Here is a 25,120-nt window from a genome sequence, read left to right on the forward strand (position 1 = left end):
GGGCGCCCGAGCGCGGGGGGCGCCGCCTGCAGCCTCGCTCCTCCGCGGGGTCCGACCCTGTGTACCTTTCTATAAACAGCTCAGAGGGGGTCTTGCTCGGTGGGTGGTAAGGGGAACACATCCAATTGGTAATTCTTTTTTAATTGCCCCATCCATTTGTCAGAGGGAGGGTTATTTACTTTATTTATGTACCGGGAATTCAACTCCGGGCACTTGCCAGGCAGGCTGCATTCCGGCCTGGGACGTTTAAAACACCAAGTGTGTGAGTCCTTTATCTATATATTGAGAAAATTGCTTTTATGGAAAAGTTCACTGTAAGTTCGAAATCACCAGCTTAGGAACCAATGCGAAAATACTCTATTTGCCATTGTATCTGTAAATACCAGGCTGTCAAAGAAAATGGATATGGAAAAGAATAAGAGTTACTGGGAACTTTTGCTAAAATGTTTTCTGGCACACAAGAGGAATTAAAATGGGAACTCTAGGCTCTTTTTTAAACACCTGTTTCCTGTTTCTGGTGGTCGTGAGACTCCCTTCTGCTTTCTCACACGTACTGTCTCATACACACATGATCTCTAGCACAAACATGATCTCTCACGGTCTGCAATGCACACGTGGTCTCTTGCACACGCACACAATCTTTACACACCATCTCACAAACCCTAATACTTTCTCATCTACAATCTCCTTGCGGGCTGGAAAGTATACTTTTGGAGCTCACAAAGTAGAAAACAAAACTTTTAATTCCTTTCTTAAAAGCATTTAAAATCCTAAAGAGAGCAGGGGGAGAGAAGGAAGGGAAAAGGGATTTAAAGAAGTTAAAGAATTGAAGTAAAAATGGTAACAGCTTTTGCAAATGGGGGGGGAGGGCTGGAGGGAGAGGAAGGGAAGGGGACAAAAAGAACGAAGATGTGTTACGTACGTGTACAAATTCCCTGTGATGCATGGGAGAGTCACCTACTGCAGACGTGAGCTAATGAGCAAGAAAGAAAATTCTAAAGGACGGTGCAGTACAATGAGAAACAAATGTCACCCAGGGACCCAAAATCATCCCAGATGGACTTCGTTCTTTCCTTCTAATGGCAATATTTTTGAAATTTTGTTTTGGCTATTGTTTCTTATAAAAGAGGCCTTATTTTTTAAAATAAAACTTAGGGTTATAAATAGTGGCATAGAGAACACCAGCCCCTTTCTGCCAAACCTGTGCACCGAAGGCACATTTTGAAGCTCTTCCTCTCGTGTGTCTGCTAACTTGGTAACTTGGTAAGTCAACAGCTGTGCATGCTCAGCCAGGTAGAGTTATTTTCCTTGTAGACATGAGGGGTCAGAAGGCACAGAGCACACAGAAGTGGACCAGGAGGGTTAATCAGCACTTAGCTGTGTTCAGTTCAGAGCACTTTTGAAAAGAGTTCTTCATCCTACCATAAACTGGTGTCATGCTGAATCAGGCTTCTTGGTTCTTTTGAGAAGTGCATTCTTCAGGATCTCCGTGGGTGTATAACTGAGTACCACCAGGCACTGGCTCAGACCTAGGCTCCTACTCACAGAACTTTGGGGTAGCCTGCAAATCCTAATCTGCTTGTCCCGACAGAAGCCAAGAGCTTTTGCCAGTGGCCAAACCCTCTGACTCTCACCTAGAATGGGGATCTTTTTTTCTTTTTCTATGTGTTAGTACTGTCTATTGTAGTGTGTTCCTTTTGGAACAGGCGTTCTTTTGTTCCCAGAGATTTTTTTCTTGGTTATCTAGAGAACTACTTCTTCAAACACAGCTAATAACAGCAGTTACACAGAGGACATTATGCTGATTCCGCCCCAGACTACACACTTCCAAGCACACCGCAGGGGAGAGCGGCTGCCTTCACTACTGTGTAATGCGAATAGCAGAGAAGCTGTAGCCAGCTTCCCGTGGTTAACATGATTGTCATTACCCAGGCAATGGTCTCAAATTGTATGTAGTTTAGTTATGAACAAAAGTACTTACCTCTGTTTTCTCAAGAGTTCAGAAGTGGCAAGAAAAAGATGTGTGTCTAAGGGATGGCTTGCATGGTACGTGTGTGTCTTGTGTAGTTGTCACAAGAACAAAGATATTTAATTCCCCTTTTGTGCCTTTAGCCTGTTTCTTTTGTTTTTCTTTTTTCTTTTCTTTTCTTTTTGTTTTGGTACCTGGGATCAAACTAACCTTGTGCTTGTGAGGCAGATGGTGGAACCACTGAGCTAAATCCCTGACCCCCTTTAACCTTATTCTTAATGTGCTTCCATTCTTACTTCCTTTGTACATGTATCCAGAGGGAAAAATAAACCAGAGTGACCTGTATTCACTTAATAGTATAATCTTAGGAAAAAAAAATCCAATGATTTGTGGAAATTGTCTCAAGCTTCATTTGTGCTTTATTTTTGGCACATAATGACATTATTTTGTTTATGCTCCCTAAGTTTTAATTTTTGACTTTCATACAATTTTCGCTTGCTTTATTCCTATTTAGCAGAAACTTTAGATGGGGGATTATTTTGGAAATATTTGAAATCTTTATGAAAATTCCAGGAAAACTTCCTGCTGCAGTTTGGGTCTGGAGTGGCTCCTGAAGCCTGTGTGTTAGATGTTTGGTTGCCAACCTATGGTCCTGGTGGGGAGTGGTGGAAACTTCTGGAGCTGAGGTCTGGTGGAAAGAAGTTCCGTCCTTGCTGTGCCGTTAAAGGGATACTTGGACCCTGGTCAGTCTGTCTGTCTGTCTCTTTCCCTTTGCTGGCTGCCATGAGGTGAGCCAATTTTCCTCACCACTCCCCAGCTCTACTCTACCTTACCACAAGCCCCAAACAACAGCACTGACTGACCAAGAACAGAATCCTCTGAAACTGTAAGCCAAAATCAACCTTTCCTCTGTGTAAGTTATTTATCTCAGGTATTTTCTCATGGCGAAAGAAAGCTGACCGATACAGCTGTGGCTTGAAAAGGAACTTACTGGAGAATTCCTACTTCCTTAGGATTCCTTCAGTTTAAGGAAACTGTATCAGGAAGATGCTGAACTAATGCTGTCTCAATGTTCTATGGCCTTCCTCGGAGTAAACACTGACTGGGAGAAGAAGAACTTTTCTGGGAAATTTATTTCATTGAAATTAATTTTCATACCCTCTGATTTATTTCCTTTCTCTCGTGTGACCTCTGAAGCCAGATGCACTGCTGAATTCTTTCTCTATAGTGGGTGTGTAGATTAAGAGCTGTATCCATATAAAAAAAGCTTTGAGAAGGTTATTCAGACTCACAAGTAGAGAAAAAAAAATGCAAATGGAAACAACCACAAACTACCACCAAGTATTTGAAAGAAACATTTTTTGAATGTTGACTCAACTCTTAACATGGATGATATTTTGAGGAAGTGGTTAAACTCACTTGGCTAGTAGCTCTGGACTGATAGCATTCTTCATTATTTTGCAGTCAATATTCTGAATCATAAAGGTAACCATCCCCTTTGGCTATGGGGGAGATTAGTGAAAGAGTACAGAGTTCTAGTGGGACAGGAGCAGTAGATTGTTCAAGTTGCACAGAGTGGTGATGACAGTAACTGCATTGTCTGCTCCACACTTGCCCGGAGAACACGTGTACGATGTTCTCACTTAAAAACTGGTAACGGAGGGGTGTGACAGGTGGCTTGACACAATCATTCCACAATGGGTGCATACATAAAGAACCCTGCTGTCCATCACAAATACATGTAATAATTATCTGCTAATTAAAAATAAAAGTATAGCAACAAACTGGTTCAGGAATAGAAATGTATAAGATCTTACAATGGTAAAGAAGATTTTGAATTTATATGATAAACATTTTTAAATAATATTAAGTGAAAAGGTACAAACTGGTAATAGAGTCGCTCAGTTACCGCATATCCCAGGAAGGAGGCAGATAAAAAGAGTAAAAGTGAAAGTGTATGAACATAGAGATCAAATTTGGAAGTCAAATTTTAAAAATCCTTTTTATACCATGTAATTATGAGTTATATATTTCTCTTTAATATTAATTGTAATGCTCTAATTTTAAAATGAGTCATTTTTAAAGATCTGTATCTATTTTTCTTATAAAATGGGATTGATGTCGTCTGAAGTCTGGTTGATCCAGCTTCCTAGCTGAACGTTCTGTCACCTTTGGTTGAATAATTTAGTTGCTGAATGGGTTTGGATCTCTTATTAGTGCTTCCTCAGTAATTTAGACTCTCAGGGTTGCACTCTCAGAGGCAGTTTGGAGTGAACTCTCTCACTGTCCCAGTCCCTTCCACCAATTCTGACACACCTCTGCCGGAAGGCTCACCCTTCAGGGTGCCGTCTTACAGCTCCTGGCTGAGGCTGGCGGTTAGACACTTCCTTCCATCCAAATCGAATCCGATTTGGATCTCTCTGTCTACCAGTCCTAATTTATTCCTGAAGTATAAGACAACAAATTCATCTCCAAAAGTTTATTCAGAATACTTCTTAAAACTGATTTTTGTTATCTCTTAGACTATTTTCTCAATTGTTTTTTATGCATAGGTGTTCAATTTTTGACATTGTTATGTGTACTTCCCTTTTTAGGCAAGACATTTATTATTCACAGATAGGCAGTAAGATGTACCTATTTCTTGTGTTAACAGTACCCCAGCTTAAAAAATGTTGATCCATCTCCCGCCTCCTCCCAGCCTGCAATTTCAATGATGACTACGCCTGGGTCCAGGAGTAAAGAATACGACATGAAAACCCAAATGCACTCCGTCTCCGTGGCTTCTGTGATTGTTCAAGGATTGGCGAAGAACAGAGTCGGCAGTCAGGGCCCTGGAGACTCAGTCCTGAACTTTGGTTTGTGTAGCAGCAAAAGCAAAGCCTCCTCTGCGAGGGCGCGATGAGTAGGGCGTGAGCCTGGAACTCCAGAGAAGCCCTTCTTCCAGAGAGCATTCAGCCTGCTGAGTGGTGGAGAGATGGCGACTCCGCCCAGAGCGCCCCTGTGCTTTCTGCAGCGGCCTTAGCTGCTCCTCCCTCTCAGGGCCTCTCCCTTTTTCTCACCAGCCATTGTCTTTCCATCACTTACTAAAGGAGTCAGAATGACCCAGGCTCCAAACTGGCACTCGGGAGGCGTCCGCAGTTCTACCACTGTCAGGCTGCAGAGATCTGGGGCAGTTCATCTAAGGTTTCTCCTGACCTCCGTCTTTGATGAGATGAGCAGGTTGAACTGGATAACTGAAAAATACCTCTCCTTGCTTCAGAATGCTGTAATTTCTGTGTGACTTTGCTTCCAGGTCTAACCTGAGCTTTTCAGCTGTTGTCCTCTGCACCTTTTCAAATTAGTCAAGTTGTTTTATTGCAGTGGTTAATTTTTTTTTTTTTTTTTTTTGGTACCTGGGATTGAACTCGGGTCCTTGCGAAGGCAGGCCACCGAACCGCTGAGCTAAATCCCCGGCCCTGCAGTGGTTAATTCTTAAAAGCTAAAGAAAAGAAGCAATATTCTCATGATGCAGCTCCCTTTGTCACTCATTACTGAATTGCAAAAGTTTATTCTCTCCATCCTCCTCACTACAGAAGAGAATCTTTCAAAATGCTTTGCTGTGCATGTAAATGGTCCTATTAGAATTCTAATACGTATGCAATTTTATGACTGCAATGAAATAACCCCATTTTAATGGGTAAAAGTAGGCCCATCACTCTTTTGCTTCCAAAATCTTCTTTGAAAAATTTCACACCTTCAAAAAAGTTGCAATAGTGCAACGAGCACCCACAGAGCTCTCACCTAGACTGTCTAGTTAGTATTTAGCTGCATTTACACTCCTGTGTGTATTTCCTGAGCAGTGTGCTACTCTTCCTGCATTTTAAAAATAGCGTATAATAAGTGACGGACTCCTGAGCAGGAGGTAACTCTTTCCTGGGAACATTTAGAGGTCTAGAGAGGCAGAAGTGGCCCAGGCAGAGTCTTGATCTCCCTGAATTCCAATTCTGGATCTCTGATTCTCAGATTTCATACTTGCAAAATACCAGGCATGATCAGCACCAAAGTTTGTACTTAAAACTTAGTTAATAACAATATTTTTGTGAAGAGAACTGATAATGTGAACTTAGCTTGATTTTTCATTGCATAAGGGGAAATAGTTGTATCTCTGTTCTGTAACTGAGCTTGGATCTTGAGTCCTTTCCTGCAGAAATAACTTAGTGGTTAGCTTAGAAGGGAATGAAAAATACTGAAATGGGAATGAAAGAGCATGCATTTCTAGCTGGGCGAGAAATTAGAGCCCAAACAGCATCTGCCAGCATGGTCCTAGCGGATGTAAGCCTAGATCCGGCGGCAGATGGGCTTCGTCTGTGTGCCAGTTACTGGCAGGAGCCACCTGGCACAGCTCATAAAAAGGCTCCGGAGAGCTTACCAGGAAAGTGAGCCCTGTGTCATAGGAGCTGCAAGTCACGCCTGGCTGCTGTGTACTGCAGCTGCCCCCACTCCCCGTTTCCCACGTTGGTGGGTTCACATGTGCATGTGCTGTGACGTGGGGACCAGCGTGGTCTTGTTAGGAAGGCCCATGGGAGGTACCAAACTCTAGAGCACAGATCACTCCCAGATGCTCTTAGCAGCCTGATAGAAGGGCTTGGAGGAGTGGATTGGCCTCTCCTGCTCTTCTGCCACCCAGGGATACCATGCTTTGCTTCTTTCGCCTTCCAGCCCTTCTGTGGGGTAGGGACAGGAGGTCCAGGTACCATCTTGGAAGCTGAGATCAGGGCTCTCCAGATGATGAACCACTGGGCCTTGAGCCTGAACTTCCTAGCCTCCAGAGCAGCAAGACATACTCTCCATTATTTCCTAATTATGTCATCTCAAGTATTTTGTTCAAGCAGGACAAAAGAACAAAGGTATATGCTCTTGCCAGTTCTGCTCTAGATATGAAAGACAATGAAAGTGAGTTTCAGAAATGTGACAACCCAGTGATAAACACTGTGAAGACTAAGAGGAGAGAGCAAAACCAGGGGGCTGAGCCTACATACCCTGCCGGCCTGCAGTGCACTAGGAACACATTAGTACACTATTTGAGCACTTACTGTGCTGAATGCCTCGTGTCCCTCTTCCAACTAGACCGTAGGTCTTTGCAAGGAAACTCCCCACTGTCCCCGCATCTTGTGCAACGCCAGACGTGTGGCGGTGCGTGGTCGGTGCTGGAGCAGACCCCACCACATCTGAGTTTTGATGAAGATGGTGCTGAATGTTTTCACCTGTAAAACCCACCCCATTTCTATGCTTATTTTGAAACCTTTTGCTCTGATTAATTTCTTCATCAAAACACCTTTGGAGAAGTTCAATATTGCTATCAAGTAAACTAACAGCAGAAAGATAGTTGTCAAGTTTTTGTGTTTGTTTGTTTTTGGTTTCATTATGTAGCCCAGGCTGGTCTCTCTTTATTTTTTTCTTCTTCTTCTTTTTACATTGTCTTAATAGATTCATTTTTTCCAGTAAGTTTATTGGTATAATTTAGGCATGCAGTACAGTTACATTCATCAAGATCTTGTACCTTCACATGATGTGTGTTCTTATTTCTTCCTATTCCCCTGCCCTCCCTTCACCCCCTCCAACCTTCCCTGTTTACAAAGATTTTGTTTCCATGTTTTTCCATTTCTCATAATTTTCTTTTCCCTTCTTACCTTTCCCCTACCCCTCCCACTTCCCCTACTCCTTTAACCTTTTCTACCTATTACACAATATCAATTATACATTTGGATCCTTATTTACACTTTTAGTTTTTCACACCAGAGAAACTTCAGTATTTATACATGTGTGTCTTATCCATTTCACTTATAGAGTATGGCCTCAATGTGCATCCACTTAGCTATAACTGTCTCTAGTTTTTCATTCTCTTATGGCTGAATAGTACTCTATTTTATTAAAAACAACCCCACATCTTCTTTATTCAGTCTCCAGTTGATGGGCAACTGGGCTGTTTCCAAGATTTCACTATTACAAACTGTGCTGCTATAAACATCGGTGAGCATATTTTGCTGTGGTATGATTCTTTTAATTCTTTTGGAAAGACACCCAGCAGAGGGATGGCTGGGTCAAATGGGACTTCTAATCCTAGTTGTTTGAGGTATCTCCATATTGATTTCCACAGTGGTTGCACCAGTCTGCATTCCCACAGCAGTGGAGCAAGGTTCCTTTCTTCCCACAACCCAGGCTGGCCTCAAACTAATGGTGATTCTCCCGCCCCAACCTCCCAAGTGCAGAGATTATAGGTGTGTACCTTCACGTCTGGCTGTTGTCAAGTTTTAATCCATACAGAGAAGGAACAGTTTGGCTACAATGTGAGCTGTTTTTCAAAATTATGGTAGGACAGAGCTTAGGTAAGGAATACAGAGGCATAAAGACCCCAGAAACATAAGTTTTAGGCCATCTGTGAATGCTAACACATTTCTTTCTGCTTCTGAGACCCATTAGTTATCTATTAAGTAACTGAAATACAAGATCAAAGTCTATAATTGCTATCTTCTTAAATAATTAAATTATAGGCAGTCCTTGGCTTTCAATATGTCCAAGCTGTACTTTCCTTGAGATTTTGCCCACGTTGTACTTTCCACATTAGTTGACTTTCCTGAATAAAATGTGAAAATTGTGTTTAGCAGCTGGGAATGACTATTTTTAGCCAATAAAGGAAGGGGGGGGGGATAGCTCACTTTAGTTCCATTACTTACTTTTCCTGAATAAAAGTGACAATTTAACTATTTAATTGAGTTTTGTCATGAATTTTCGTAGATGCAAAAGGCAATGAACTGGAAAAAATTCTGTTGATGAATGAATTTTGTCATAATATTTTATAGATAGAAAAGGAAATGTGCTAGAAAAATAAATGTTAGGATGTGTGTAAGAGGTATAGGTCTCGTAACCTTAGTCACAGCTGAGCAAAGATCAAAAATCATGAGGAATATCCTTAAGGCCCAATTTGTCATCAGCACTATTCATCTTTAACTCGTTTATTTGTATAGTTTAATTATCAGGGAATGTAATACAATTAAAGAGTAGACATAGATCTCCAAATACACCTATAATATTTCCAAAAGGATTTCATAGTTTTGGGGCTTTTGAGAATATACATACTTGTCATGTAAATTTTCCAGAATCATTGTATAAAGAGGAAGTTGATGGCTTGTATTTATTTTCTTTTAAAGTTTCCTCTCTTCTCCCACTGTACTTGAGTTAGCTTCTGTTCTCCTGCTTTAGCGATGATTTGCTCTTTCCTATCTGCCTCTGAGTAACCGTATCTATCACACACCTGGGGACAAGCCGCTGAGCACCTGCCTCCCGTCCGGGCAGGACCGCTCGTGTCCTGGGGGACAACAGGGCTCTGCAGTCCTCACAGGGGGCCTGTGTTTGGTGTAGCCGGCAGTGCGTGAAGATGCTGGATATTAAATCACATATGCGAGGCACCGTATAGGGCGATCTGTTTGAAGAAGCACAGAGAATAATAAGGATCTTTCTTGTTTCCTCTTTTAAACTCTGAAGGCCACACGCCACATTTGCACAGCTCAGAGTAGAGCAGCCCAGGACACGAAACCCCACAGTCTTGGATGTGAAGCTCTGTGAGAGCACAGGAGAAGGTGGTTTCTCCACACCTGCTCCATACACCTGCCCCTGCAAGTCCAGAATCGGTACAGGCAGACAGGCCGTTAGGGGTGACGTTAGGGAGGGAACGGAAGTCTAGGGGCCTCTTACTGTCAGAGCAGACTTTAAAAGCTTTGAGGCCACCACTGAGTAAGAGCCAGTGTCACGATGACCACAGGCTTTAGAATGGGAAGCTCTCCCAGAGCCACCTCGCCCCACATTTCACTAGTGATGCTCGTAAAGGAGAGTGGCCTAGCGTGACCTGGGGTGCCGTCCTTGACCCCTCCTGGCTTTTCACTTTCCTTTTTCCGCCAATCACTTTGTCTTTTCGTCTCCATTTCCCCCACATTTACCTTCCCTTTTCCATTTCAATTTTCACTGCCTTTTAGCAGAACTTCAATATCCCTTGCTTGAGGTTCTTCCACGGATTCCTTTAATTTCTTCTTCTTTCTTTAATTTTCTCCTTCCATTTCTTACTCTGCTTAAATATATATATTCCACATATTCAGCCAGAATCATCAGGCTGAAATGCAAATCTGACGGTGGTGTTGATCAGCTTCATACTTTCACTGCCGAAGAGAAGCTGCAAACTCCTGTCCGTGTCCCTGCACTTTCCACTGTCAGCTGCGGATCTCTGTGATCCTGCGGGGGCGGCTTGGAACACTGTCACCTCCGCCTCTCATTCCCGCTCCAAATTCTCCCGACTCCCCTCAGCTGTCACGAGGGAAGAGACCTCGCGGATGAGATTAGTGAGACACCGGAGAACCCCGTCCCGCCTGCCCCGGGGACACAGCGACCTAACTCTGAATCAAATGCAGGCTCCGGACAGGCAGCTCTGCTGCTGCCTTGAACTTGGACTTCCAAGTCCCCTGAGCTGTGAGAAATGAGTCGGAGTTGTTCACAGGCCCCCGCTGCCGGACAACTAAAGCAGCCTCGATATTGGACAGATTAGATGCTCGTCGCCCGAATGCACGTGTCACTGTCAGAGGTAACATCACGTAGGCAAACGCTCCTCCTCTTACACTCCTGGCTCCTGACACTGCCTCCCAACCAGTCACCCGAGGGGCTTAAAAAGCTTGGATTTCTAGGCTCAGCTGATATCCTAGAAAATCAGAATCTTTTCTCTACATTTAATGTTTCTCACTTGATCCTTGTGAGTCAGCCAAGCTGCTCTCAGGGTGGATTTGTAAATCTGCAAAACGTTTTCCCTCAATGTGCCTTTAAGAATCACCTTAAAGATGGCAAAGCCATGTGTGATAGATTTGAGAAAGATTTGTATTCCATGGTTAAATTTGTTTCAGAAATGTTAAAGGATGAACTCCCAACTCTCCAGAAGCTGTACACCGTAACAATTCATCCAACAAAACAGATTTCATTTCTCCTATTGGCTTTCTTTGTGCATGGCAAGCTTTGTGCATGAGATTTCTTAACATCCCTGTCCTTTCCGCACTCATACTTAGGAAAACAGCGCTTCTTCCCCAGTGAAATGCACAGTCCAGCGGGTGTTAGGACTGGCCAAGGCCTCCGGGCCTGTGTCCCCGCGCCCGTCCGCTACCTGTCCGCCTTGCGGGACCTGCGGATCCCCGGGCCAGGGCCCGGGCTGGCCTGCTCCTCCAGCTCCTCGAGCCCAGCAGTTCTGCGGGCTGCTGGGCCTGGAGCGGAGCTGGCGTGGGTGGCTCCGGCCGACTCCACGGAGGACCTGGTGCTGGGCAGCACGGAGTGGGCGTTTGTGGAAACTGCGGTCTGTTTTCCTGCACCCAGCTGGAGTTTCCGGATGGCAGTCCTGGAACAGCCTTCGCATTTTGCCTTGGATTTAACGGGATTTCAGGTCTGTGTTAAAAATTGCCCTTGCTTTTGAACAAATTATTTTGAAAGACAAGTTTATCTCTAGCTTTGCTTTACCATTATATACATTTTAAGCAAGTGTTTATTACTTTTAATTTTGATTATTCAATTTGGTTGAACTCCAGGGGCCTCCTCGTACAGGTTCATACGATTCTCACCCTAACTGTGGGGGAAAACAAATATCATAGTTTTCATTAGTGTTAACATTTATATGATTTTAGTTACACTCTAAGTAAAAAACACAAAATACATGTTTTTTTGAAAATGTTTTCTGAGGTTTTTAATTTTCAACTCACTTAGACTGGTTAGAATATACTAATTTAACATTTACATCGAGAGAGAGAGAGAGAGAATATGAATTGCTGTAGTTCAGGCTGGCCTCAACCTCATTAGGCAGCCCAGACTGGCCTTGAAGTCGTGGAGATTCTCCTGGTTCAGCCTCCTAAGTGTTGGGGTCACAGGAGTGGATCACTATGCCTGGACACTGTTGTGTTTCTGCTAGCTAGTTGTGTGCATTCCATTTGCAGGTCCTCCCTGTTCTCAGGTACCTACAGTCTAATGGAAAACAAAGCGAATGTTTTGGGATTGAGAGCATCAACACACGCTTTCGGAGAGGGTCTGGGGTCTTTGCGGATTTCTGTTCTGAAAGGACATCTTTGTTCTGTGCTGTCCCGGACTTAAGTTGGCTGACTACTCTGAGCACAGGAGAGCGATCTCAGGCAGAGGTGCACAGTTTCCATTTGGTAACTGCTCCCTGTATGGCACTGAGTGTGTAAATTGGCACAGATTCAGCAATTTTTATTGAAGTGTTGGTGAAGTGAGTTCACTTTGGTTATTTAATAAAAATACAATTTCCCATTTTTTTACTTTACCAAATATGTATCTCCAAGAAAATCTTGCATGCTCACATAAGATATTAAGTTTCAAGGTTAAAACATTTAAATGTACATTAGTTAGGGTTACAAATACGTGGAGGCCTATGACTTTCTCTAGAGTAGTGCTTAGGGCTGGCAATGTGGCCTGGTGGCAGAACACTTGCTTAGCCTGCTCTGGACTCTGGGTTCAAATTCCCAGCAGTGCCAAAAACAAAGCAACAGGAGAAAAGGTAGTGCTTGGGTCATACGAGGTTGTGTCTTCTGATGTAGTGATAGTAATACTACGTGTTGTGCTAAAATATTTTCTCAATGCTGAAGGCTAGTGAGAATTTTATGTTGTGTGTTCAATATGCATATTTAAAATTATATGTTAAGGTTTTATTTTAAAAACCTTGACACAGGTGGTTTTAAATATCACACGTGAAGACGCAGAGTACCGTCTTAGGTGGCTGTTCTGAGAATTCTTTCAGGCGGAGTCAGTGCCCTCGCAATGCCAGCTGTCTCATAATCTCGGCCCCGGTCCAGCTGGAGCTGTTCTTAGATGGCCTCCTGCGTGGTGACAAACAGTTTCCTCTGTGCAAACCAGGAAGTGACTCCTTCGCCCACGGTGACAATTACGAGATACCTGATGTGAATCCAGGAAGTATGGCATGCTGGATATGGCAGGGACACAGGTCGAAGGCCCGGCAAGCTCAGGTGGTCTGGGCTGAGTACATGTGTGAGCTTCGACTTGAATTGCAACCCCATCTCTGTAGTCAGACTGGGTTTCAACTGCAAGTCTGTCATGGACCAGCACTCTATCCTCAGTCAAGTTTCCAAATTCTGTTTTCCTTGGCTAGAGAGTGGGACTAAGGCACTTACTTCATGGTGGAGATTACAGGAGAAAATACATGAAGTGCTTAGCATAATTAAATTTATACCCCCAAACAGTGCCTTGATTATATATACTGTATATTGTAATTGTGATTATTAGCCATGAGGGATTTTTTTATCAATCAAGTTTATTTGCCTTTTCAAATATGTTATGATTTTAAGAGTCCTTTACTTTTTCATGGGCAGAAACCTATATTTTGAAAATGTGTGGTTATATGATTCTGATGTATACTGCTTTTGATCTCTCTTCGTATACCTTAAACATTGTTTTATTAGTGACTGTGTGCGGTATGGAATACTGATGTCCATTTTGGGAAGTTGGTACCTGCATAGAACATGTGGATCATCTGCAATCCCTCACCCCTTCCCCATCTCCAAGATTCTTCCCTGTTCCATTTCCCTCTTTCCATAAAAACTATTGTTCACTATCAGAAAGAACAATGATCAAATTCAACAATTTTTCTGCTTTTCAGACTTCAGTTTGAAGTAAGTTAAATTCTGTGGGGCTCAGTTTCTTTACCAGTGAGTCCAAGATAGAATAGATGGCCTCTGCAGGTTTCTTCAAGCTTCGTCATTCTGTAAATACAAATGGAGAACACAGATTCTTGTCAGAAATGTTTCTACCTGAAAAAGGTTTCTGTGTATTTTCTTTATATAGACTATTGTCTTTATATAATTAGAGTGAATACTCCTTTCGCCCTCTAAAATTTCTCAGTTTGTGTAAAATATCATGTGCTCTTCCTGTTTAATTGTTTATATAGGTGAAGAGCCACAGCCATCTGGAAAATTGTGGATAGGGAGATCCCAAAACAGATTACTTGTCTTTCTTGTTCTAAAATTGTAGAATAGTTGGAAATGCTGGACAATTGCTCAACACTTTCTTCATTTTCTGGCTGTGGTTTGCTAGAAAGAGAGCGTTAAATTGATGGCTTGGTGATGGCAAGATCTATTAACTTGATGAAATTGTGTGCGAAAGTGTGTGTGTGTGTGTGTGTGTGTGTGTGTGTGTTGGGGAGTGTCTCCATATTTTCTATCACACCCTCGAAAGTGGCAGAGCACGCCAAAGACCAAGGACCGCTGCTCCATTTGTGTCCCCCTCACAGGTTCTTGGACCTTCTTGTCCCGTTTTGCTCTTCATTACCGAGTCTATAAGAGAAAGGAAGAAATTAATTTCAGCAGTGCTCTTACAATTAACATACTTCTACTAACTTAAAGGTCTTCAGTGAAAATTATTTAATTAAAGCATATGAAATGTTGACAAAATCCCTTGGAGGGGGAGGCACCTATTTCTAAGGTGGGAAAAGGACAACCCTAAACAGTGGGGCCCTTTTAAGCCAGGATAACAGATTTTTCACCACTTTTTGACCTGAAGAAATGAGTGTTTTCTATGTTTTAACTGACTGATCTCACAAATGGATTTAATTCAATGAATTATAGTGAGACTCTGGTTTATGAAATCATCATACAAGAGGCCGTTGACGGAATATTCTTTAAATTTTAGATGAATTTGGAGGGTGGAGAGTCAGATTTTTAGATCACTAATAAAACACACAACAGAGTCAGTTAAGCATTTGGCACAGAGTGAGACCATCATGGAAAAGCAAGACGATCCTGGTGAGCAGCCATGAAGATCAAAGTCTCCCTTTGTGGGGAGCAATAAAAGACCTGGTCTTGATTTGCTGTGATTCTTTCTCACTGGTTCTCTTCCCTTCCTGATCATAGTTAAATTATTTCTTTCTTCTTAGTATTCCTGCATTTTTTTCAAGTGGGAAGGGAGAAAAGATTTCTCCAAATGACTAACAGAAGAACATGTGCTCTCAGAGTGCAAAGCATTCAGTCCCCAGATAAAGAGTTGAGAGAGCTACTCCACTCTAAACACAGATGGGACAGCTCCTGCTGTGTCTGTCCAGAGCACACTGACCAGCTGAAGGCGGTTTGCTTTATCCTCTGTAGTTTCCTTAAAGAAAAGTGCCATGAGTTTTAAAAATGATAACTATTAGGAAAAAAGACAGCACAATTGCTCAATTGTAAGTAATTGCCTAACTAGGAAACAATCCCAGGAGAGGGCTGACAGAAGTAGCTTTAGTTTTTTTAGCTGCCTGTATTTTAACTTTACACAGAGAAAAGTAAAATCTATGTAATCAAAGCATGTCCAAGTATGTACAGACTTCAAAGGCCTAACTTGGTAAGTGGGTGAAGAATTCTTTCAAGCAATGTATGAAAATTCAAATATAATAGTCATTAATTATATTTTATTATATTATATATTTTAATCTAGTGATATGGAAACAGGTTTTCTCAAAAGACAAAGAAAGGTACACAATGAATATAACTCTACTCAAACTTAATAAGTATTTTTTCCCAGAATAATTCTTATTACTATTTATTGAAATGTCTTTTAAAGCTAACTTTCTGGGGTAAATGACAGGAGTATGCAGGTACTGAGGGTCATCTATCAGCTTTCCTACCTCACCGTGAGGAGCTGGAAACTGCAGGAGAGGTGAGGTGGTTCTCACGTCTTCTTCTCCACTGGTCATTTTGCACCATAGCTTTTCTACTTATCTCACTTTTTAAAAAATTATGACAGCAAATAATTAAGCTTTTTTTGTATAAGAAATGTCAGGTGGGCATGCTGGTGGACACCAATGAGAACTTGGGAGGCTGAGGCAATAAGATCATGAGTTCAAGACCAGCCTGTATGGGAGGCTCTGGCTAAAAAAAAAAAAAAAGAAAGGAACGTGTCAGACTTGAGGTCAGAGATGATTAATTATATTCAAGTTTTCTGTATTCCCAGATTGTTCCAAGAAAAGAAAGTTTTTTTTTTCAATACAAGTTTGCTAGATATATTCTATGCTTAGAAAGTTAAAAAGAAAGTGGAATATTCAAGACTTATTTGTCAAATTAGACAACTGTATTCAGCTATAATTCACGTACCATAAAACACCAGTTTGAAGTGTACGGTGTATGGGGTTTTAGTGCGTGCACTGTATTGTGCACACATCTTTGTGTCTGTCTCCGGAACAATTTCATGTTTTCCTTCCCATAAACTCCTTCATTTCTCATTCCCATTCTTCCTTTCCTGTAGTTCTGGGAACCACTACTCAGCTCTCTATCGGGATTTGTTTATTCTAAACATTCACTATTACTGGGGTCGTACAGTGTGCAGTGCCTTGTGAGTGACTTCTTTCACTTAGAATAATCTCAACACGGATCGTGTTGTAGCATGTATCAGCACTCCGTTGCTTTTGGTGGTCTTAAAGCTTACTCATCGGTGTCCTTGGGGCTTGGATTCCCAGATCCACAGAACCTCAAATTCTGTACAGTAAATGCCATAGTATTTGCATGTGTATAACTAAGTGCCTCCTCCTGCATACCTTAAAGCATCTAGATTACTTATAATACCTACAACAATGTACGTGGTATCTACACAGTGTTTACACGAAACAACAGTGTCAGGTTGCAGTCCACATTCATCCTGAGGCAGTGATGACAAGAAAGGCTGTGTGTGTTCAGCACAGATGCAGTTTTTTCCCAAATGTCTTTGATCTGCAGTTACTTGAGCCTGTGGGTGAGGAACCCGTGGGCATGGAATGCTGGTGGCATTCAAGTGTATGGATAAGTGACAGTTTGCCTAGTTATCCTCAGGTTAATGGACTTTCCAGTTATTTCTACTTTTTGGCTTTTGTGAATAATACTGCTATGAACACTCATATACAAGTTGTTGTGTGAAGATGCATTTTTAAATCTCTTGTCGATACCTATGAGTGAAATTACTGGATCACATGGTAACTCTGTATTAACATTTTAGAAGCTACCAGACCATTTTCCACAGTGACTGTATCACTTTGTATTTCCACCAGAAATGCAAGGGGGTTCCCACTCCTCATCTTCTGCTATACTTGGTATCCTTTGATAATATAATAGCCATCTTAGTGGCTATGAAGACATAGATCACTGCAGATTTGATACACGTTTCTATAATGACTGATGGCATTGGACCTCCTCGCATGTGCTGATTGATCATTTATATATTTTATTTAGAAAAATATCTATTCAAGTCCTTTGCTTGTTTTGAAAATTGGATTTTCATATGGCTCATTTGTAAATTTTCTTATATACCCTGGATATGTGTCCCTCAAGCATGTAAATATGTTTGATGATTGTGTAGGCTGTGTTTTCACATTCTTGATGATAAGCTCTGAGATACAAAGGTTTTGAATTTTGATGAAGTCCAATGTATTGAGTTTTTTTAAATTTTGAACTTGTTCTTTTAAAATTATATCTCAGAAACCATTTCCTAACCTAAAATCATAAAGATTCTCTCCTATCTTTTCTTCTAAGAGTTCTATAGTTTTAGTTTTTACAGGTAGATCTACTGCCTATTTAGAGTTAGTTTTGTATATGGTGATAGATAGGAGTCCGGATTCCTTTTTGCATATGGTTATTCAGTTGCCTTGGTATTATTTTTTGAACAGATATTTTTTTCTCCCATGAACGATCTTGGCATCTTACAGTAAAAACCAGTTCATGGAGCAGGGAGGAATAAAAAGATTTAAGAAGTGTTTTGCACATGTTCTAATTTCCCACAGTGGAAGTATTCATTATATACTACAAACATGTACGAATAGCAATACAAATGAGAAAAAAACAACAAATGAATTAACCATAAAGCTAATGACATACTTTTGGACTTAATTTTCTTCTACCTATCTATATTTCTATCTTTATATCAGTACCACAGGGTCTTGATTACCGAAGCTTTGTAGTAATTTTTCAAATCAGAAAGTGTGAGTCCTTATACTTTAGCTTGAGGTTGTTGCGTATATTCTGAACCCTTCACATTTGCACATGAACGTTAGGATCAGCTTTTCAATTTCTGCAAAATTCTATTTTAAAAAGTTAGCTTGGAATTCTCAGTATTGACTGAGGAATAGTTTATAATAATACTATGAAGAAAGAAAAGGAGGAGGAGAGTGAGAGAAAGAGGAAGAGGAAGAAAAGGGAAGTGGAAGAGGAAGAAGAGGCCGCAGCAGCAGCATAGCACAGTAAGGTAGTGCACACCTGTAATCCCAGGATTCAGAAGGCTGAGGCAGGAGGATGGCCTCCAGTTTGAGGCCAGCCTGGGCTACACAGTGAGTTCAAGGCCATCCTGGACTACATAGCAAGACCCTGTCTTGAAAACCTCAAAATAATAATAACAAATAATAATACCTAGGCACCAGAGACTAAAAAGATGAAACTCAGTCCTTAATCTTAAAAGGATCAATGATCCAGCAATTAGGCAAATATGTCGACTCAGTTTACTGCCTCTCAACTTTGAATTCGCTCTTCAGTATATGTTGAGTGATGGCAGAGTTCTCTGGAGCTCGTCCTTACAGCCAACCTCACGTCAAGCTCCAGGAGCGACCGCTGGAAGGGAGGCTGCTGGGCTGCTGCGGGGTGAGGCCGACCACACCTGGCTGCCTGGCTCCTGCTGTGTCTCGACCCCTGTGTAGCTGCAGAGCTGCCCGGTGCTACCCGCTCTCTCTGCGCCCGCCTGTGCCTCCCCGTGCCCCGGGTCCTCGCAGCTGGTCGCTGGTCAGCCAGGTTGTGCCTGTGCCCTGCAGGCTGCTCCCTTCTCCCGGTGACTCCGGACCAACCCTGGGCGCTCCAACCCGCGAACGTTTCTCCTTCTTTATCCCCTTCTCCACTGAGGTCCGACCTCACCTTGGGGAGGGAGCCCCTCAGCTTCGCTCTTCCTTGGCTACTCCCCCTCGGCCCTGGTTTTCCTACACTTGGTTTAAAGCAGGACTTAAAGAATAAAAACACGTTTTTCCCAGCCCCAGGCAGCGCCCCCCTCCATGTGACGCATTGCTCTGCTGCAGACAAAACGGGCGACTGTGTCCTGTGAACAGTTTACGTCATTTGGTTCTCACCAGATTCACAAGGCTCTGTCTCTGTCCAGGGTAAATTATTAATCACTTTCAGTTGCTTTGTCTTGCTTCTGTCACCTTGCTCCCCCCACCCCAGTTTCTTGTCACCAGAGAGAGCACCCTCTTCCTTAGGCCAAATGTATAAGCCTGGAGCCTTTCCTTTGTTCTAAGCTCATCCTCTGGAGTGAGTCCTCTGAGTTGGCGCTCACCCGAGACCCTAGAGTAAAACCCTCCTGCTTCCCAGCGGTCTCTCCAGTCTCTTAAGTCCTGCAACAGGATCCGTGTTTTTGTCAGAATTTAAAAAAATCTTTAAACTCCTTTTGTTTAACCTGCCGTGTGATTGGACCTACACTAAGAAAACAAGTAGCAGTTATGAACGAGAATATAGTAAGTAGTTTCCCTTCCCCTCTTCCTTCTCCCTCTTCCTTCTTCTCTCTTTCTTTCTGCATTATTGGGGGTTGAACCGAGGTCTTCACATTGAGCTGCATCCCCAGTCCTTTTTTGTTTTGAGACAGAGTCTGTGAAGCCACCAAGTTGCCCACCCTGGGCTCAAACTTGTGATCCTCCTGCCTCAGCCTCCCATAGCACTGAGATAACAGCCACCACACCAGCCCAGGAAGCAGCATTTTAAGAGATGAAAGTGAGATGAAGGTTTGGAGCCCAGGGTCTGTGGGCAGGAGCAGGACAGACTTAACAAGGAGTGCATTTTGACACAACCTTTAAACTCGGCCCTGGGAGCTTCTATTGTAAGACCCAAGTTTTCTGGTCAAGGTGGTCAGAAAGGGTTCTGATCTTTACTCAGAATATACAGATCAGGTTTTCTGGGCAAAGAGCTGTAAAAATTTCATCCTGTATGACAGTCTCCTCCCTGTGTTTCTTTTCCTCTTTTTCTGACCCAAGGCTGAATCCATCTTCTTCCCGATAGTTGCTTAAGATAGTTAGAAAATCATATGTTTAATCTCATGTTTTATTTAATCATATGCTTTGTTAAATATAACAATTGATTAATCAAATGTTCCTTGGAAAAAGGAACCCGACCCTTTGAATCTCCCCTCCCTTATTTCCAGTAAGTACCCCAATAATATCCAACAGTAATCAAAAGATAAAAATAGCATCAGTAAAGAGGGAAAGCCTCCCCAACCCTATATAATCCTGCTTCAAAAATGGGTCTGGACTCTTGTTCTCTGATCCACTCAGTCAGTGAAGTACGAGGGTCCAGGCTCGAGCTTGGAATAAACTCCTCATGTAATTACATCGGACTCGACTCCTTGGTGGTCTTTGGGGACTTTGCAACTTGGGCACAACAGTATTTTTAAGACAGTTGCTTCAGCTCTGACTTCAAGGGTAAAGATATTTGCAAATTGAACTGTACTATTTGTCCAAACCAAGCGCACTGCTCCTGACCGCAGACTCCTGGATTTGCTCCTGGGCTGTGGGAGTTGCCAAGGAATGAGACAGCAGGAGAAATAACTGAGCCTGTGCAGGTTCCTGAGCCCCAACGGGAGATGTGTAAATCGCATCTTCTCCTTGGAATTTCCTAACCAAATGTTTAAAGGAAAGGGTCTGATGGTTCGAAATGAACACCCACAGCCATATGTGCCAATTAATTTCCTCTCCAAATATTTTCATACTGTGGGGTGGATGTGGCTGCGTTTGAGGGATTCTTTTCCTCTGAAGCCGTCCTTACGCTGTTTAATTTCCTATATGAATGCCAAATGCACATTACTTTTCATTTCCCTTTTTGCTTGCCAAAGCCTCTTCATTTTCCTCATCTCCTCACAAATCCCTGATAAACCATGATTCTGGGCTACTCCAGAGACAAATTCTAAAGCACTTTGGATTACATGAAGTTGAATTCCACGCCTGATTTTGCCACAGTGCATTTGAGCAGAGCACTTAGTTTCTCTGGTGTTAAAACTGGGGTTGCTCTGTGTGTTGCACTTAAACCTGAGGAAAAGCTAGGACTTTAGGGACACGCGTACCAATAGCATTTTATTTTCTGTACCAGGGAACAAACTTGGGACCTTGCATTTGTGATGCAAGCAAGCAGAGCCACTGGGTGAAATCCCCAGCCTGCCAAGAGCATTTTTGAAACGAATTCAAATGGTTGTTGGAAAAACCCGAGAGGATGTAGGACGGGGGGCAGGGGGCGTCCTGCTGGCCAGGTCGCCTTACCTGAGTGGTCCCGGGGCTCCGGAGGCGCTGTCACAGTGCCGGGATGGTGTCGTGACACCCAGCCTGCTCCAGAGGGCCGAGAGTCAGAGCCTGTGTCACCAGCTTTGTCTGCAGCCGGTGGCTGAGGCCCAGGAAACAACTTGTCAGCAGAGTCGAACGACACCGCATGCTTGAAACAGAGCGGAACCACGCCGAGCCCAGCAGGTGCTGTTGGTGCCATCGAAAGCGGAATTTAACCTGGTTAAAGAAAAGGGATTCACCTGTTTTGGGCCTACAGCGGGAGAGGGAAAACCAATCGTGAGAGAGGCTTCATCAGGGCCTAGATCTTTCTCTGGGGCTCCCTGGACTCCATGGCTGGGTTTATCCTGGGGCGACCTTTCTCAGGACCCCCTGAGGCTCCCAACTCACTTTCTGAGAAGGAGAGTTTACAGTTCACCGCGGGCGGAAGGGCTGGCCTTGCTTGATTGGTGCACTTGTGACCCAGCACTGCGGTGGGGGCGCAGGGCAGCTGGGTTGGTACCCCAAGTCCTGTGGCAGCCGAGAAGCAGAGAGACTGATGATCTCTAGCGCTGCTGGCTGCACTGCCCCTTCCGCTACTTCCAGAGGATGCCCCTGAGGGCTCTGCAGGGCACGGAGGGGCCAAGGAGCCAAGGGTGTCGGGGTCGGCGTTGCAGCTGTGGTGAGTAAGCTCCATCCGGACCTCCTGGAATGGAGCCCCCAGGTGCCCAGGACGGGAGGACAGCGCAGGGCCCTGCCCACGGCCGTGCCAGAGTGATTCTGTTCATTTCCATCTCTGTGGGGCTTCTCTCTTGTGTATTTTAATCTATTGACTTGGATTTTAACAAACTCACCTTTCTTTTACTCTTATATGAAGGAGCAGTGATTTCTTCCTGGTTAATCTGCAAATTTCTCCAAAGTGTGTGTTTTTTTTTTAAAGGAAATTCCTATGCAAGGCTTTTTATTACAGTCATGGGTTCCCAGGAGCCGGAGCTGGCATCTCTGGCCCTCTGGAGCTCAGGGATAAGTATTCCGGAATTTTCTGAGTTGCTTTTCCTCTTTCCCCTGCACCCCTCCCTTCTCCCTTCACCTGTTGTGTGGTACTGTGGGTGAATTCGGGGCCTTCACATTGAGCTACACATCCCTAGCTGCTTCTTATTTTTAAATTTTGAGACAGGGCCTAAGTTGCCAAGTTTCACAGGTTGCATTGAACGTGTGGTCCTCCTGCCTCAGCCTCTCAGAATGCTGGGAATATAGGTGTGCTCCAAGAGATAGTTTTCAAACAACTAGTATCTTGTAATTGTCCATGATGGACAATTTATACCATGAAAAGTGGAAAACACTACAAATCAGGACTCTCCTCCGCCGACCCAGTCAGCTGTAAACCCCTAGTCTTATACCAAAATACATTGTTACAAAGGGCTTTTCTTGTGTTACACTTTATCTTCTGGAGAGTAAACTTGAATTCCAGCTTCCAAATTTTGGTCTGCATTAATACTCAGAAACTGTATTGTTTGTGTTTAAGAATTTAAAAGATGAGATGAAGTACCTTTCACATAATATTCATTCCATTACACTTTTTTTCCTCAACCCCAAACCCTGAAAGTTTTAGGGGGAAAAAAGCCATAGATTGGGAGAACATATTTGCAAGTAATATCACTCGTGAAATATAAGGAATATATATATAATATAAAGAATACTGTAACTCAGTAATCAGAAGACAAGCTGTCTGACTTACGCGTGAAAGGTGCGAACAGCTCTTCACAGAGGTGTGTGAGCCTCTGATGGTCTCTGATGGAATGGTCGATACTGTCAGCCATCGGTCAGGTGAGCTGTTGTTTGCCCACAGCGAGGAAGAGCGGCCTTGCAAAGCTTTTGTTCAGATGTGTAGAGATGGGAAGTCTCCTCCATGGCTGCTGGGAATGCAAACACCACATAGTGGTTTTGGAAAACAACTTGGCAGCTCCTCAGAAAATTAAATATAGAATTACTGCATGGCCCAGCACTTCCTCTCCTAGTGCACACCCAGGAGACCTGGAAATGTGCATCACACAGCCATTTGCACACGAATGTCACAGCAGCATAATTATACTAACCCAAAAGTGTAAACAACCTGGTGTCCACAGCTGGTGAGCGGGCGAACAAGAGGCAGGGTATCGTCTGTGCAGTGAATAGTTTCAGCAACACAAGGAGCTAGGAAGCCACTCGCTACCCGCGTTGAACTGTGTCTCTCCCACACCCTCCCTCAGGATCTGAAACGGAGCAAGTGTCCAACTGCGTGGGGCTGCCACAGTTCCCGGGGCTCTGCTGGAGCCCGGCGGAGGTCCCCAGGGGACCTCCCGAGGGGAAGCGCAAGCCAGGGACCCGGCTGTTGGGCCACTACGCGAGTCTGTTGGCCGAGTGGTGGAAACGACCAGGACTTTGTAGGAGAAGGAATTGCAGAACTTACATTTTGGAAGTTTGTTTCTCCATGGCAGATGCCCTCTCCCTCCCCAGACTTTAGCTCTTGTGACAGTGTGTGCACAGTGTGTCATTATGGGGCCAGAATGGGGTGGAGAAGACCAAGGCCCTTGGTGAACCCACACAGCTGTCAGGAGAGAGTGGGGCAGAGAGGCCGTTGAGTTGAAGCAGAGCCAAACGTGGTCACAGAAATGTGACCTTTCCAAAAAGTTGCTGGAAATCTGAGGGAGAGTATAGGCTACAACAACAGCATCAAAACATTCTACTCGATGAATGAATGGATAAAGAAATGTATTTGTAGGCAACGGAGTAGTACTTGGTCATAAAAAGAAAACACTTGAGGCATTCTTGTAAGTACACGGACACACCTCAAGGCCGTGTTGGTGAAATAAATCAGACACACAAGCTCTCTGTCACATGGTTTCTCTTATATGATAAATCCAAGATATAAATAAAGAACAAAATCTTTAAATAGAAAGCAATAGAAAGTAGGGAGATCTTTTCAACTGGGAAGGGGAACAAGAGTTGGAAAAGGGAGGGATAGGACAGGAAGGGGATGAAAACAGAACTAAGATATGTTGTGTGCAAACCACCCCCTCGATAGATGTAATCATTATGTACTAGAGACATGTGGTGATAAAAAATTTTAAAAAGTCACCATAAAAAAGCCCTTGTCTTAGCACATACTGATAATTTGTTTTCAGAGATCTGTGGAGGAATTCTTTTTGTTTTGTGTTTGTTTTTTGAAACACGGGCTCACTACAAAGTTCAGCTTGATCTTGATCTTGAACTCACCGTGCAGCCCAGGCTGGCCTCAAACTTGCAGCGATCCTCCTGCCTCAGCCTTCACACCTGGCGGTGTGAAAGACTCAGACGTATTTCTTCCTTTGGCCATGTTAATGCTATAAACCTGACACAAGAAAACTTTTAGAAAGAGAATTGTCATGTGTGTGATTAAAACTTCCCCATGCAACACCATGTTCAGTCTTATAAGAAGGTCGACAGTTCAGGCCAAATGTGGGGCATGATTTCAGGGCCCCCATGGTTGGTTTTCCTGAACTCACCTGCATTATCCTGACCTGCTCTGCAAGTGTAGCTCATTCCCAGTTCTGGAATTCCATGGACCGTGCTCCTGCCGCTCTCTGTCAGCTTGTCTCCCGGACCCGGCCTTCTCCTGTCACGCTCCTGGCGCTGCGATCATTCTCAGCTCGGGGCCAGGCGGGCAGGCGGGCGGCCCTGGAGTGGAGGGAGGGCCTGGCGTCTGGCAGTGCCCGCCGGAGGCTCAGCAGCACCCCTCCACCCCAGCACTCAGCAGCCCTCCTCCGGAGCGCTAGGGCCCTACTGAGTCTCCCAGCCTTGCAGGCCTAGTGATGTTTTGAATATATTCAAAAGCG

At 43.5% G+C, this 25,120-nt stretch overlaps 1 long non-coding RNA gene across 1 annotated transcript; it reads right to left on the reverse strand.

The window, feature by feature from the left end:
• Positions 1 to 13,600: 13,600 nt before the first annotated feature.
• LOC117283357 lies at positions 13,601 to 15,707 on the reverse strand. The gene is made up of 3 exons (XR_004514309.1): positions 15,651 to 15,707; positions 14,222 to 14,328; positions 13,601 to 13,758 (listed from the first exon to the last, which is right to left on the reverse strand). It is a non-coding gene; the product is annotated as an uncharacterized LOC117283357 (long non-coding RNA).
• Positions 15,708 to 25,120: the final 9,413 nt, after the last annotated feature.

This window comes from Fukomys damarensis, unplaced genomic scaffold (assembly GCF_012274545.1).
Source record: "Fukomys damarensis isolate Sample0158 unplaced genomic scaffold, DMR_v1.0_HiC HiC_scaffold_25, whole genome shotgun sequence".
Taxonomy (NCBI): Eukaryota; Metazoa; Chordata; class Mammalia; order Rodentia; family Bathyergidae; genus Fukomys; species Fukomys damarensis.